Source organism: Microtus ochrogaster, unplaced genomic scaffold (assembly GCF_000317375.1).
Source record: "Microtus ochrogaster isolate Prairie Vole_2 unplaced genomic scaffold, MicOch1.0 UNK1, whole genome shotgun sequence".
In the NCBI taxonomy this organism is placed as follows: domain Eukaryota; kingdom Metazoa; phylum Chordata; class Mammalia; order Rodentia; family Cricetidae; genus Microtus; species Microtus ochrogaster.
In genome coordinates, this window is record NW_004949099.1 from 19843754 (window position 1) to 19856949 (window position 13196).

Here is a 13196-nt window from a genome sequence, read left to right on the forward strand (position 1 = left end):
TCATTCAGAATGGTTTAATGAGTGTAAGAGGTGACCTTGTGTCTAAATAGATATTCCCATATTAGAATATCTAAAGCTTACACTTCACATATACGTGCAGATATTTCCGAGGGTCCGGGAGGGTTATTGCAACTCTCTGCTGAGATGTTATTCAGGCTAAACGAGTAAGGGGGTTTTCCCAGCGTGTTATAACGATGACTATTTACAAAGGACGCGAGCCCCGTAATTCATTCATGCACTGATACAGAGCTGGGTCTCAGTGAAATGCTATTGAACTCTGCTGGTGGTGTTAATTGATTCGTTTGGAACATTTCCCCCTAGAGTATCCCAATCACAGGTTCCCTGAGCAAGGAACTGACACGTAGCTGGGGGTCCCGGAGATGCAGGGACACACGTGTGAGGATGTTGTCTTCAAAATAAGCCACTTCCATCTCCTGGCAGTGGCTGATTCTCTTAGGAACTCTCCCCAATCAGGAGAGAGACAGTGAGAAGCTTCCTTTTCTTGGCAGTGGTAGCAGTCCAGGCTTGCTTCTTCCCTGCAGGATGGAAAAACGGGACTGGATTATTGCTTTTATTTTAAACAAGATGCAGGTTGATGGAAAGAAATATTCCCTCCCTCAGCCTCAGCACAACAGTTAACCAACATCCCAGCAGTCCGACCCAGATCTGTCTCACCAGATACACAGTTTTCCTTTCTAGATAGTCGGTCATTTCTGGAGCAGACTCTCAGTAATGGCTATACTGACTTTCCTTGTATCTCACATTCAGTAGTTACAAAAAAGAATTAAAGGCAGGAGAGCAAATAACCTATTTAGATTTGAAAATCAGAATCATAGTTAAGGGAATTTGCTCATACTGTTCATAAAAGCCTGAAAATTGATTCAATTTTAATGCCTTTGGGAGAGCGGCTTGGCAGTCTTTCTCTCCTTTTTTTTTTTGTTAATTGTATGTAAGAGTTTAAAATGCCATGCTTCCTGTGAATGAACTGTGTGTGTGTGTGTGTGTGTGTGTGTGTGTGTACACAAAGGCATGTATTTTTTCCTACGACAGACAGTTTCTATTATCAACTTTTACTAAAACTCATATATAAAATTATATATGTATATATATATATATATGGATTCATATATATGTACCTGTGACTATTGCTTAAAAATAGAATGTAGACTATTCGGGTGTAAGAAGGAAACAGGCATGGGTAGTGTAGTGATAGGACAAACACAAGACAAGTTATTTAATACTAATGTATGAAAACGTAATAATTAAATCTATTATTTTGTATGTGTAAAGTTAATTTTAAAAATACAAAAGAGACATTATTTTAAAAAAGCAATGCAGCAAAAGTTATCAGAATCATGGATTGTGGCACATTCAAGGTGACTAGAAAATATTCAGCTTTATTAATTTACCAGGGAAATCTCATCACCAACATCCCCTTTTTTTAAAATTTCATTTACATGAGAGAAGGGGAGGGCCTTAAACCTGTCTCTAATTTTCAGTTCTTAGAAAGTGAGGACAGGGGCTCTTTCTCCCAGCATTATCCTCAGCAATTGAGAAACACATGCAATCCCCTCGTTAAGATTTGCTCATTTTTTCAAGAACTGATTACGTTAAAAATCAAAGCCTTTAATAACCCCCAACAGGAGACTAAATATAAAACAAAATCTCTTGTATCAACTAAGGAGGCTGCCTCATGTGTTTGGAGGAGTGGAGTGTTTGCTTACCACAGCAGTTTAAAAATAGTTTTTCAGTTAACATCTTTCCCACATAATGGAGATGTCAGTGTAAGTTTGCATGATTGTGTAAATGGTCAGAAGTTGTTTATGTAGCTCCGAACTGCTGAGACATGCACAGGAAGGCTGAGGTCTGTAAAATCTCCTGGGGATTTTTTTTTTTTTTCCCCAGAGAGAGAAATTCAACCTCTCTTTGGGTTGCTGGAAATAGATTCTGGATGTTGCCTCCTGCATGTCAGATTCCCTTTGCACAGGGACTAAGGGGCCTCAGACTTTCTTCTCTGTGTCTATAGCTACCTAGAGATTTGGAACTGGGGTGAAGGGAGCCATTTCGGCAAGGAAACAGTAGAGCCCCGTGGAATGACCACAGCACTGTCATTATCCACTGCATCTGCTTTGGAATAACGACGCTTTTTATGTGACTCCACACATCGCAAATGATTCGCGTCCCTATTTTATCGCAAATATTTTCTCCACTCCACACCCATGCTCCTTCCAACTTGAAAGTACTTTGCACCCTTAAGACACCAGATCCCTTACACTGTTTGACCAACGTCCTGGCTTAAGAACAAACAAGTAACACCACTCCAAAGCCACCTCCTTCCACATCCCAAGTTCAGTACCACCTACCACCTCTCACCCCAAACCCATGCGCAGCAATTCTCAGCCCAGACATCTTAGCCCTTGGCCAGGCCACCTTAAAGATCCTCCGGATTCCAAGTGTGCAGGAAGCCAGACGCAGGTCCGGCTTCCTTGTTCCCCAAGACTTAGGTGGTAAAGGAAGATGCCATCCTCTTCATGTACCCTTGCACAAACACACCCTTTGTGTCCCACTACAGGAACCAGACAGAGCCAGTCCTGTCTGGCAATGCTCTCTTTACAGTGTCCAGCATAGGGACTCGGGGTTGCCTCCCCAGGGCAAGACGGTGCAGGAACTGCGCCTGGGGGCGCGCAGCCTCTGGTGGAGCACTGAGCATGCCCAGCTCCGCTGAGCGCGGCCCCCGCCCTCCCCTAGCCTCGTCCCCTCCCGGCTAGTCTTCCCCTGGCGGCCGCAACCAAACCTGCTGCTGACTGAACTCCGGTGTGCCAGGTTTTGAGAGCTGCCACGAGCGCGAGGAGGGAGGGGGCGCACGGTAGACACAGAGCACTGGGTTCATAACCAGGATTGGTTGCAAGTAGGGAGCTTTTGCCACTCCGCCGGGACCCTTGGAAGCTGGCGGCTTCGCGCATGGGGTTCTCCTAAGAGCTGCTCTGCTCGCCTCGGTAAGTCCAGCCCTGCTAGGGAGCGCACTGTCCCTCAAGCACCCTGGTTCAGGGCTTGGGAGAAAAGAGCATGGTCCTTATGGGCTGGGGAAGGACAGATGAATGAATATCCAGGGTTGTCTCTCCTGCAGGACTAGCCAGGGTCGGTGAGAAGCTGGGAGCACTCCACCTGACAAGTGGCAGTCACTTCGCGGTAACCCTTCTTCTCCTCTATTAGTGTGAAAAGAAGTTTGTTGAGCTACTAGATGGCCACGAAACAAGGAGCCTAAAGCAGAAAATGCATCCAGAGACCTTAAAATAAGCCCCTCTAGCTGGGTCACGCGATTACCCTCTCTGTGCGCCCTAGCTCCGGGTACACATTCTTTCTTGGGGTTTCTTTCTATTGTGGGTGCCCGTGTTCCCATACTTGCGCAGTGTAACCTACAGTATGAGCAGGTGAACTTGGACTGGAATTTGAAGGGACTTGGACACCGGGGCTTTGGAGACTGGGACAAGATAGAGAGAGCCCCTTTAAAAGGCTCAGTTTTAGAGCGCCCACAGAGTGCCAGGCTCCCGGCAAAGCAGTGCTTGCTCCGTGGTAAACCAGGTCTCTGCTGTTGTGGAAGATATAAGATTTTCCCAATGTTCGTCTTGGGAGCGTGTAAAGGCAGCATGGATTTTTCAGCAACTTCTGAGGAGGGTGTGTGTGTGTGTGTGTGTGTGTGTGTGTGTGTGTGTGTGTGTTCAATTTCTTTGCGGAAGGCACCACCTCCAAGCCACAGCGAAATGGGCACCAGGCGCCCCGCAGATGCCAACCCTTTTGCTCGCAAACATATTCCTTGATTCCTGCTCATTACCTCTCTCTAGTTCATATATTTTACTAAAACTGAAAGGTGTGGGTTAGATGAACATAGGAGAGTTAGGGCGCCTGAGTCTTGAACCAAGCAGAACCTGATGCACGAATGTCTTTTGCAGCACAGTGCAGCTCCTGAGAGGGAGCTGCTTAGTGCATTAGGAAGATAAGGTGTAAGTTGTGGGAACCTGGGGCTGTAGGTTCTGATGAAAAAGATTTACGGAGGTTGTGACCGGGCTAATAAGTGTGACTGATAATCTTGGGCGTTTGGCATGCGCGGAAGAAGGCGCACTGGATCTTACAGGAACATTACTGGTCTGTTTGTAAGGCAGGTCCTGTGAACCCCGCTCGCTGAACTTTTTCTAGTTTCCTACAGGAATCAACATGGGGGCGAGACTTGTTTTTCAGAAGAAAGGTGTTTTTTTTTCTTTTTTCTTTTTAATTGCGTGGGTATTTCCAGTAATTTACAATGATGGGAGCTGAGTGTTTCAAGGAACAAACACAACAGAACTGATTCGTTTGGACACCTACATAGAATAATTTGGAATGTACTTTTCTGTTTTTTGCAGTTTGAGGTTTATGGTTCATGTTCCTTAGCACGGTAAGAGCACAAGCAGTTGGTGTAGTCCTTCGGTGCGAGGTGGGGGAGAGACCCTACAGTAGCATTCCAGCCTGGCCCTAGAGCAGGTTTGTTGTCTGGCTAGATTCAGGGCAGACACACCTCGGATGATCAAGAGCAAATGCAGACTTCAACATAAATTAGTTCTTGGTACCCTCATCTAGATTTCATTCAGGGCAGTTTAGTTATCTCCCAAATGGTTGTAGGGAGTAGAAAACATAGCTAAGGATCAAAAACCTAGTTCACTAAGGTGACCTAGTTCACTTATGCTACTTTATAAAAATTCTACTCACCCCGTCTCCTTCACATAAACCAAAAGAAAATATTGGCTTGGATTGACTTTACCGGACTGTCCTGGTGTAAGACATCATAAGGATAAGCCTCCTCATCTCTGTTTGGCATTGAACTCACCAGGTTGCTTGCAAGCTCAGAAAGATCTTTTGAATTAGTGGCTATAACTCTAAGAGAAACCACTAGTTATTAAAGCCGCCTATGGAGATTGTAACAAAGGCAGATCTGTTATTTGTAGCCTGTAAACCCACCTATAGTTTTCCTGGGATGAGAACTCTAGAGTCAGTTGGGAGGCAGTTAAGACCCTTCTTCCTTGTCACTGCATAAGTGCACAACTAAGTGTGCTTAGACAACAACCCTTTCAAATGAGGCTGGTTTTGTTTTTGTTTTGCTTCTTTTTAATCATCTATTTTACCAACATCTTCGTGTTCAGAAGTATGTCTTTGTACTTTTCTCCTCTAAGCCTTAAGTCTTTCGATGGCAAATTATTTTAAAAGGTCTGCAGGATAACTGTTATCTGCTAAGTAGGTTTTAAAAAATCAAAATAGCCTAATTAGGCCTGTCATCTGAAACATGATCTTCATAATCATGATTTATCCAACTTTCTGATTCTCCAACTTTATCTGATAATGGTTTCAATGTGTTTTAGGTTTCTTTGTTATATTCAAATCAGATGCAATATGCACTAGGTGTAACCTTTTGTTTTATCAGAAAAAAATAAAATTTGTTGTGAACTTGCTCTTAGAGGTGAACCTATTTCATGTGATTTCATATATTCATAAAACAGTATTCTGAGTTTTTCAAAGATTCCCATATTTAGCACCTGAACTGTTGTCTTTTTTTCTTTATCTTTTTTCCCTTCAGTTTCTTTTATTTTTCTACAAGAAGAAAATTTCACCACTAAATTACTAAAATACATTTGTAATTAGAGGACATTTGCTAAGGTAGTATGGTAAAATAAAGAGTGCAAGAAAGCAGCAATGTGGCACAGTCAGTTGTAATATTTTTGTATTCTGCTGAATTGTTTCTATTACTGAGACATCACTCCTGGCAGCTTGGGAATTTCTGTTACCATTCCTTCTTTATTCACGTCTTTCATTCATTACCTGTGGCATAGTAGCCAGGCACAAAAGTGCTGGGAATCTGTCTCCTCTTAGCTGTTTTATTGTCATGAGGCAAGTGAATGGGATGAGCTCTAAGAAGCTGTGCCTGGGAGGAGTCAACCTAATTCTGGATGCAAACATAGAGGTGAAAATGAATAGTTTTAGTGAAGAAACCTACTGGAGATCAGGAGTGAACAAGGGAAAAAGCAAGACCAGTGTCCACACTGCAGTGCTGGGTGCAGGGTGGAAAGGTCTTTGACCTTGAAGCAGATTCACACCTGGTTCCTTATCTGCTCCTGAGAGTCACTGAGTTCCTGTGGGTGGAAAAGATTAATTTCATCCTTCTGTGAGCCTGAGTTTCTTCAGCCTTAAAGGTGGTACAATATTCATTTTTCAAGTATCATGATAGGGGTGAAACATGCGGAGATAAGCAAAGAACGTGACTGTAGTAGATTGTCTAGGTTAATGTCTCTAATAAATGAGTCAGAAAAAGCATATCGCTTCGTCTGTAAAATACATTTCTAATTCATGTCATGTGCAAATATGGATGATTTTGGCAGCAATTCTGAAAGGTGTGAGTCAGAGACCACCTTTCATGCATTCTGTGGTGAGACTGCTTATCCCCATGGAATTTTTTAGCAGACTCAGGGTGTTAATTGCCCAGGCTGGCAGGTGGTGCAGATCACTTTTGCCTAGGTACAGTGGGTAACTCAGACCCATGTGTGTGGAAGCTACGTGCTTGAAAGAGGCTGGAAGTTGTGGTCTACCTCGAGATCTGGTAAGGAAATCCATGGAGAATGAACAGAGGGGATTCTCTGACATGCGGTCATCGAAAATTTTATCTGTTTCACATGTGTTACTTCACCTTCCTCCCCTAATTCCTTGGATTTTGAGGCGGGGGGAGATATTTTTCTAAGCACTTTGTCCTCCTCCATAGCCATTCTTGGGTCTATTGTACAAATGAGCAAAGGTTGGCAGAGATGAACTAAAACATTTTACATCAGACTTAGTGATGCTGTTAGGTTTTGAACCATAGTCTGAGATTAGAACTAATCTGTTTTATTTTCAGGTACTTTCTGTATTGTATAGTACTTTCTGGTTTGAGTTTTTGGTACTTTCTTAAGCCATGGGACACTTTTTCCTTTTGCCTCTGTGCATATCAATTCAATTAAAAGTTTCCGGAGAATGACAAAGAACACTGTCTAAAGCATATAGAGTGGAGTTTGGTATATAGATTTATCCAGAGATTCCCTCCCACTCACGACAATGTCCTTTCATTTTAAATAAATCGCTTGCACCTGTTATCCTAAGAACACCAGCCTGTTCCTTAAACTCTGATTCTAGAAGCCCTGTACTAAATCTGTACTAACCTGTACTAATTTTCAGACAGAAGTATTTAGGAGATATGTTTCTTTTCATTTCTCAGCAGATATCTTTTTTTCTGATAGATTCACAGCTAAAGAAAAAAATATCTTCACCACCATCACTTTAGACAGAGTGGTTATTTTTGTTTTTATTTTTATCTATTCCACCCAATAAGGAGAGACCCTTCTCTCATTCACTCAGATTTGTAAAATTTACCTTTGAAGACTTTTGGTGCCTGGTTTCAGGGACTTGTCCCAGTAGCCTTAGTGTCCTCTCAAAGAAATGTATCTTTCAGGCTGCCATCCTGTCATTTTAGCTTGTTAACTCTAGAGGACGGAGATAGTTGCATAGGACTTGTGTGTTTCCCCTCTGTAAACATTTCAGTGGCAGGAAAGGAAAGGCGGGTAGTCAAGAGAAAGATGCAAGGGGGTTCCTTCCATAGGCTAGTCTATGATAATCTTGTTCTCTTTTAATTAGTATTCAACTGTGGATTTTCACAGTTAATGATAATCTCACCTCTCAGTCACCCTTTCTCCTGTTGCCTGTATTTATTTATTCCTGAGTATCTTTCTATCAGATGTCCTCAGAAATCTGCCTCCATTAAATATCTAACTTCTTCCTTCACTCTTTCTCATTTCCATATCATATATGTGTAAGGGCAGTGCTTTGTGGTTGTATTAAAAACATGACCTAGTACTGTATATATATATATATATATATATATATATATATATATATAGAGAGAGAGAGAGAGAGAGAGAGAGAGAGAGAATTTATATGTGTATAGGGTCAGAGGAGATTGTGCCATGGCACCTATGAAAAGCTCAGATGGCAACTTCTGACATTCAGTTTTGTTTTTTCACAATGGGGTCCGGGGTTATCAGACTTGGCAGCAAGTCTCTTTAACCAATGAGATATCTTGCTTGCCCTCTTGTGCTTGTTAGACAATTGTTCTGCCATCCAGCTACATGTCCAGCTTATATGTACATGTATGTTTTCAAGTCATTATTGTTTTAATGAAGTTGAATGAATAAAACAACTTAAGCACAATCACTGTCATGTCGGATGTCCAATAAGCCATGTTCCACAAGTCCTTGAGACAAACAGGACTTGATGTCATGGTAATCATAAATCATCAGTGACATCGCTCATCTTGGATAGTCCAGCGTTCTCTTCCTAGTTCCTCACTGCCTGGCATTCCTTGGGGGAGTTGGATACATTCTTACAGGTTTGTCCTCCTCCAAGTCCATAGATTCCTGACCTTTCAACAATGTTGTATTGTGTGAGAAGAGAAATTCTCCAGAAAAGTTTCCAGAGATTGCTACAGACCAAGCTTGACAATGGTTATGAAGATGCCTGTCCATATGGTCACTGGGCTGACCTGGGTCACTTTGCTGTAAAGGGAGCTGAGAAGAAGGGCTCATTGATTGCCTCAGGAGAAAGGGGCACAGGTTTCAGAAAAAAAAAAAAACCCATATGTCAATTTCACAGGCTTCCAGTGAGTTCCAGTGGCATTAGCACAACTTTCCACATTTCCCCCTTCAGATATGGAAAAGAGGGAATGTATTTGTCTTATGAATGAACATACATCTCCCTTTTCCCTTTCACTTCGTGTTTTATTATTATTATCTTGCTCTTATTGTATAACTATTGGAACTCTTGGGGTGAAGAGGTCGCTCAGGGATTAAGACCTCTTCATGCTCTTGTAGAGGTGCAAAGTTTGCTTCCTAGCACCGTGAGACACCTCACAGCCTGCTGTGACTCCAGTTTTATGGTAGTTATTTCCTCTCACCTCAACAGACACCTTTATACTCATACATACATAAGAACACTGATTTTTACCTTTTTATACTGTATTGTTTCCCTACAGCAAGGAGATTGTCTTGTAAGAATAACTGTGGATCAGAGAGAAACTTCCCTGCTTCCTAAGACTTCCAGCAGGACTTCATACCAACACCTGACATAATCCTTACAGACACGAGATTGAATTTACCTGGAGCACTGAGTTTCCATTGTTGTAGCTTCTTTGCCACCAGAAAAGGAATGAAGCCTTCATTAGAGTAGCTTGAGCTTGCAGGGGAAAACCTTTCTCTCCTTTAGCATTTTGCTCCAAGATGCCTCAAATGAGAAGTCCTGGTGATTTTGTGACTCTTTTTATTCATAAACTGCTTTTGACTTGAGCTGATATTTGCTGAGCTGGATTTGTTTTTTTCTTTTCTAATTTGACTCAGTCCTGATTTATGACATCAATGTGGGGAGAAGAGCAATGACTTCTAGATAAGGATGGGATCATTCTTGTTTGTTTGTGTTGGGTTAGCTTTTTCATCCTCTGAACTCTTGATGTGTTATTTTTGTTGTGGGTTTAACAGCAGTTCCACTGAATTGTAATAAATCGTAGTTCCAGCCAAGGACCATTTGGCAGCCCCCCCTACCCAGGTATGTGTATTTGTCACTGCACCATAAACCGGAAGCTCTCATAGTTCTCAAAGCTCATTTCTCAGTACAAAGCAATGATGGAGATATGCTAAGATCCACTTCCACAACCACTCTCTGGCTCCATTAATGAGGTATTCCCCCTTCCTTAGCTACATCCCCTGCCTGTCTCCTATCCCTCTCAGTTCTACCACCTCAGCTTGTCTTTACCCATTTAAGAAGCTGTCTTGTGATCCTCCCATCCCTTTGTTTACATTGCCTTTCTCCTACTTCACTGCTGTGTTTAATACAGTTTACACAATGCCCTACTCCAATGTCACTCTACCAGTACCACCCAGGTACACTGAAAAGCCCAGCATCAGACTTGTTTGTGTGCTACTATGGGTGAGCACCCTACTAATTTTTCCATGGCTCAAGGATCCAAGGATGCAATGCATTCTCTTTTAACACTAGCAAAGCCCTGGGACCCTAGGACTAGTTTGTTGCCCTGCCCACTGCTTTACAACACTCCACATTTCACAAGCATTCAGCACCGTGTGAATTCTTTGGGACAATGGGTAATGTTAGGAATATTTCCTAAACGAGCTCTCTGACGAAGCAAAAATTCCCAATCAAGCCAAATCAAACCAAGCCAAATTAAAATATATACAGGTTTAATGGAAGACCTGCACTTTCGGTGGCCTCAGGGGAGGAAGAAAGGGAGACCACGTGTTCTTCTTTTGGGGGATCACTTAAGTACCTGGGGAGTGGGTCAGGACCTGGCCTGCTGGAATTTGAAGTACAGACCAGGCCTGGGAGCTGGGATAGAAGCAAGGGACTGGGTCCTGGGCTCCCAACCTAACAGGTAATATCTTGAAATCAGAATTATTACCAGTTTCAAATCCATTGTGTCCTAGCTATGTGACTGTGACAAAATTAACTACCTTCTGGAGGTTATAGCTTCATCATGTATATAATAATAGAAAATAGATTTTGTAGAGTTCATCAAAGTTTTAAAAGATTATGATTTTGAGATAAAGTCAGGACATTGCGTGAGAGGGGTTGGAGGGAAGAAAGAGAAGGTAAAATGATGTGTTAATATTTTAATTTCAAAATAAAACTATTAAAACTTAAAAATTGATTTAAACTATAGCATCCATCAACATTAGTAGACCATGAATAGATTGAAGGCAAGGTGGTACCTTAGTTTCCTTTGTTATTTTCAGTAACAAAATTAAATAAAAATATGAGTCTGAAAAACAAAAATTTAACCAGTTACTTCAATGACATAGTACCTACAGATAAAAGAGGTTTATGGAAATGATTTGTAGTACTTCATTCAAAGTACAAATAGCACCATGAATAAATTAAACTAAAATTAAAATAGCCTGCTTTGTTGTTGATCATTGGCAGTCGTTTTTAAGTGTCTCTTATCTAAAATCCTCACAGACACTGCTTCCAGAACATGCCAGGAATCACCAATATAGTTAAACTAAAAATATATGCTAATAGAATATTAGCTATGGTTTAAACCCTTTCTATTAAGTGGTTCAAATGAGACAGTAAGACTGGTTTAAAATGTTTGTGATAGATATTTTATTTTACTACTTTTAAAGCAAGGTTGCCTATGGGGTTGGTCCATTTTAGACAAGGTTTAATTTTTTTCACTGCTACATGTAACTATTTTTTTCATTGTTTGGAAATAGAAATTATTTGCTATGTTTAGAAAATAAAGGTCTGCTTCAGGTCATAACCTTTAAATGCCCATTTTCCTCAAAATTAAACAAACGTCTAGTGTTTTTTGAGGAGAAAATTTGGTTTACAAAAAAATGGAAGATAGGATAACAGAATCATTGAGGATAATAATGATCTTGAAGATTATTTAAAAAATACCCAACATTTATTCCTATAAAAAATGGGCTGAATTTTTACACAGAGCTTATGGGCTGGAAAGATAGCCCTGTGTTTTAAGAGCACTTGCTGCTCTTTCAGAGGACTTTGGTTCAGTTACTAGGACTCATATGACAGTTTAAAATCATCTATTTATCAACTGCAATTCCAGGAAATACGATGCCCTCTTCTGGCCCTGTGAGTACACATAAACTAAAAATAGCTTTTTTTTTTTTTGAAGAAATTAAGTAAGAGAATGCATGCAAAAATGTAAGATTTCCCTTGTTTACCACTGTGAACTTCCTTCTCTACCACTGGGATCAGTCTTTGTATAGAGAAACTCTGGGTCCTTCACAGTCATGTTGGTGGAAATGTTCAGTATTCTTGTCTCCATTTGTTTTCACATTTGTCACAAACATTTGCAGAAAGGGCAGGTGTTTCACGCGTTCTTATAATATAATAGGTCCTGCCTGAATGAGAAGGAAGTCAAACAAGAACATATGATTTATTTAACAAGCCGTATTCTTTCAGGCTTGATGCTAGGCTTGCTGCTGTCATTGTGTGTTGTTTGTATCTGTATTGTCATCTGTATTATGATGACTATTCAACTCTGCAATGTAAATAAGAGGACTCTCTTGTTAGGGTCACATGGGATTACCTGTTAGCTATTTATTCTAGACTCTGCAGATTCCCTAGTTAACTCAGAAATCTGGCTTTCTTTTTGCTGTAATTATAGGTGGATGATATGTATCGAGAGATAACAGCAACTTAAGTTGCACATCTAACTCCTGGTAAAGACTACAATACAAACTTGGTTGTCAAACATTCTCATCAAGCATTGTGCAATGCAAGTAAGTGATTGTAAATAGGGCCTGGCTTTAATCTAACAATGTACCTTTGAAAACTGATAAATAAAGAATTATTTCCTTTCCTGCATAAACAGATGAATAACTAAATAAAATGCACTTGTATTTTGCTGGGTTTCTTTTTTTTTGGTTTTTGTTGTTTTGTTTTGTTTAGTACAGGGGATTGAAATCAAGGCCCTTATATCATGCTATGTAAAAGTTCAACCCCTGAGTCAGTCCAATGTTTCTGTTTGAACTTTTTATTTTGAGACAGGACCTCACTAAGTCTCTCAGGCTAAACTTGAATTCATTTTGTAGTCTTAACACAGAATGTCCAAATAGTATCCATCTACCTCAGATTTTTGAGTGGTTGAGAATATAGGCCTACCCCATCAGATCTATCTATCTATAATTAACTTCTTCAAAAACATTTCTGTTTATTATTATTGTGTATGTATGTGTTTTAAAGAGTTTGGGTGTGTGTGAGTGTGCCAAGGCACATATGTGGAAGTCAAAGAACATCTCTGTTGATTTGTTTTTCCCCTTTAAATGTTACATGTTCTGTGTATCATACTTCTATTCCCAGGCTCGCTCCTTGAGCATCTATAGTTTTCCTCTTGACAATACAAGATAGAAAATTGGCTACTACAAGAAGCCTGAATTATACTGATGAGTTTGAATCCGTGCCCTACTTCTTTTTTTTTTTATCATCTAACGGGATTTACTGGTACTTCATAACATTTCACAAACTTTACGTGTGTTACGTCTTCTTTTTTATTTATTTATTTTTTTATTGAAAAAAAAAGAAAAAAAAATTTCCGCCTCCTCCCAGCCTCCCATTTC

General features: G+C 40.6%; 1 protein-coding gene across 4 annotated transcripts in view; it reads left to right on the top strand.

Annotated features, from left to right (window-relative positions):
- Positions 1-2825: 2825 nt before the first annotated feature.
- Cntn4 (contactin 4) overlaps positions 2826-13196 on the top strand; it is a 1000475-nt gene continuing 990104 nt past the window's right edge. For all 4 annotated transcript variants that reach the window (XM_026788153.1, XM_026788152.1, XM_026788157.1 and 1 more), the window contains exon 1: positions 2826-2996. The gene's annotated coding sequence lies outside the window, so the exon portion shown is untranslated. The remainder of the gene's footprint in view (positions 2997-13196) is intronic.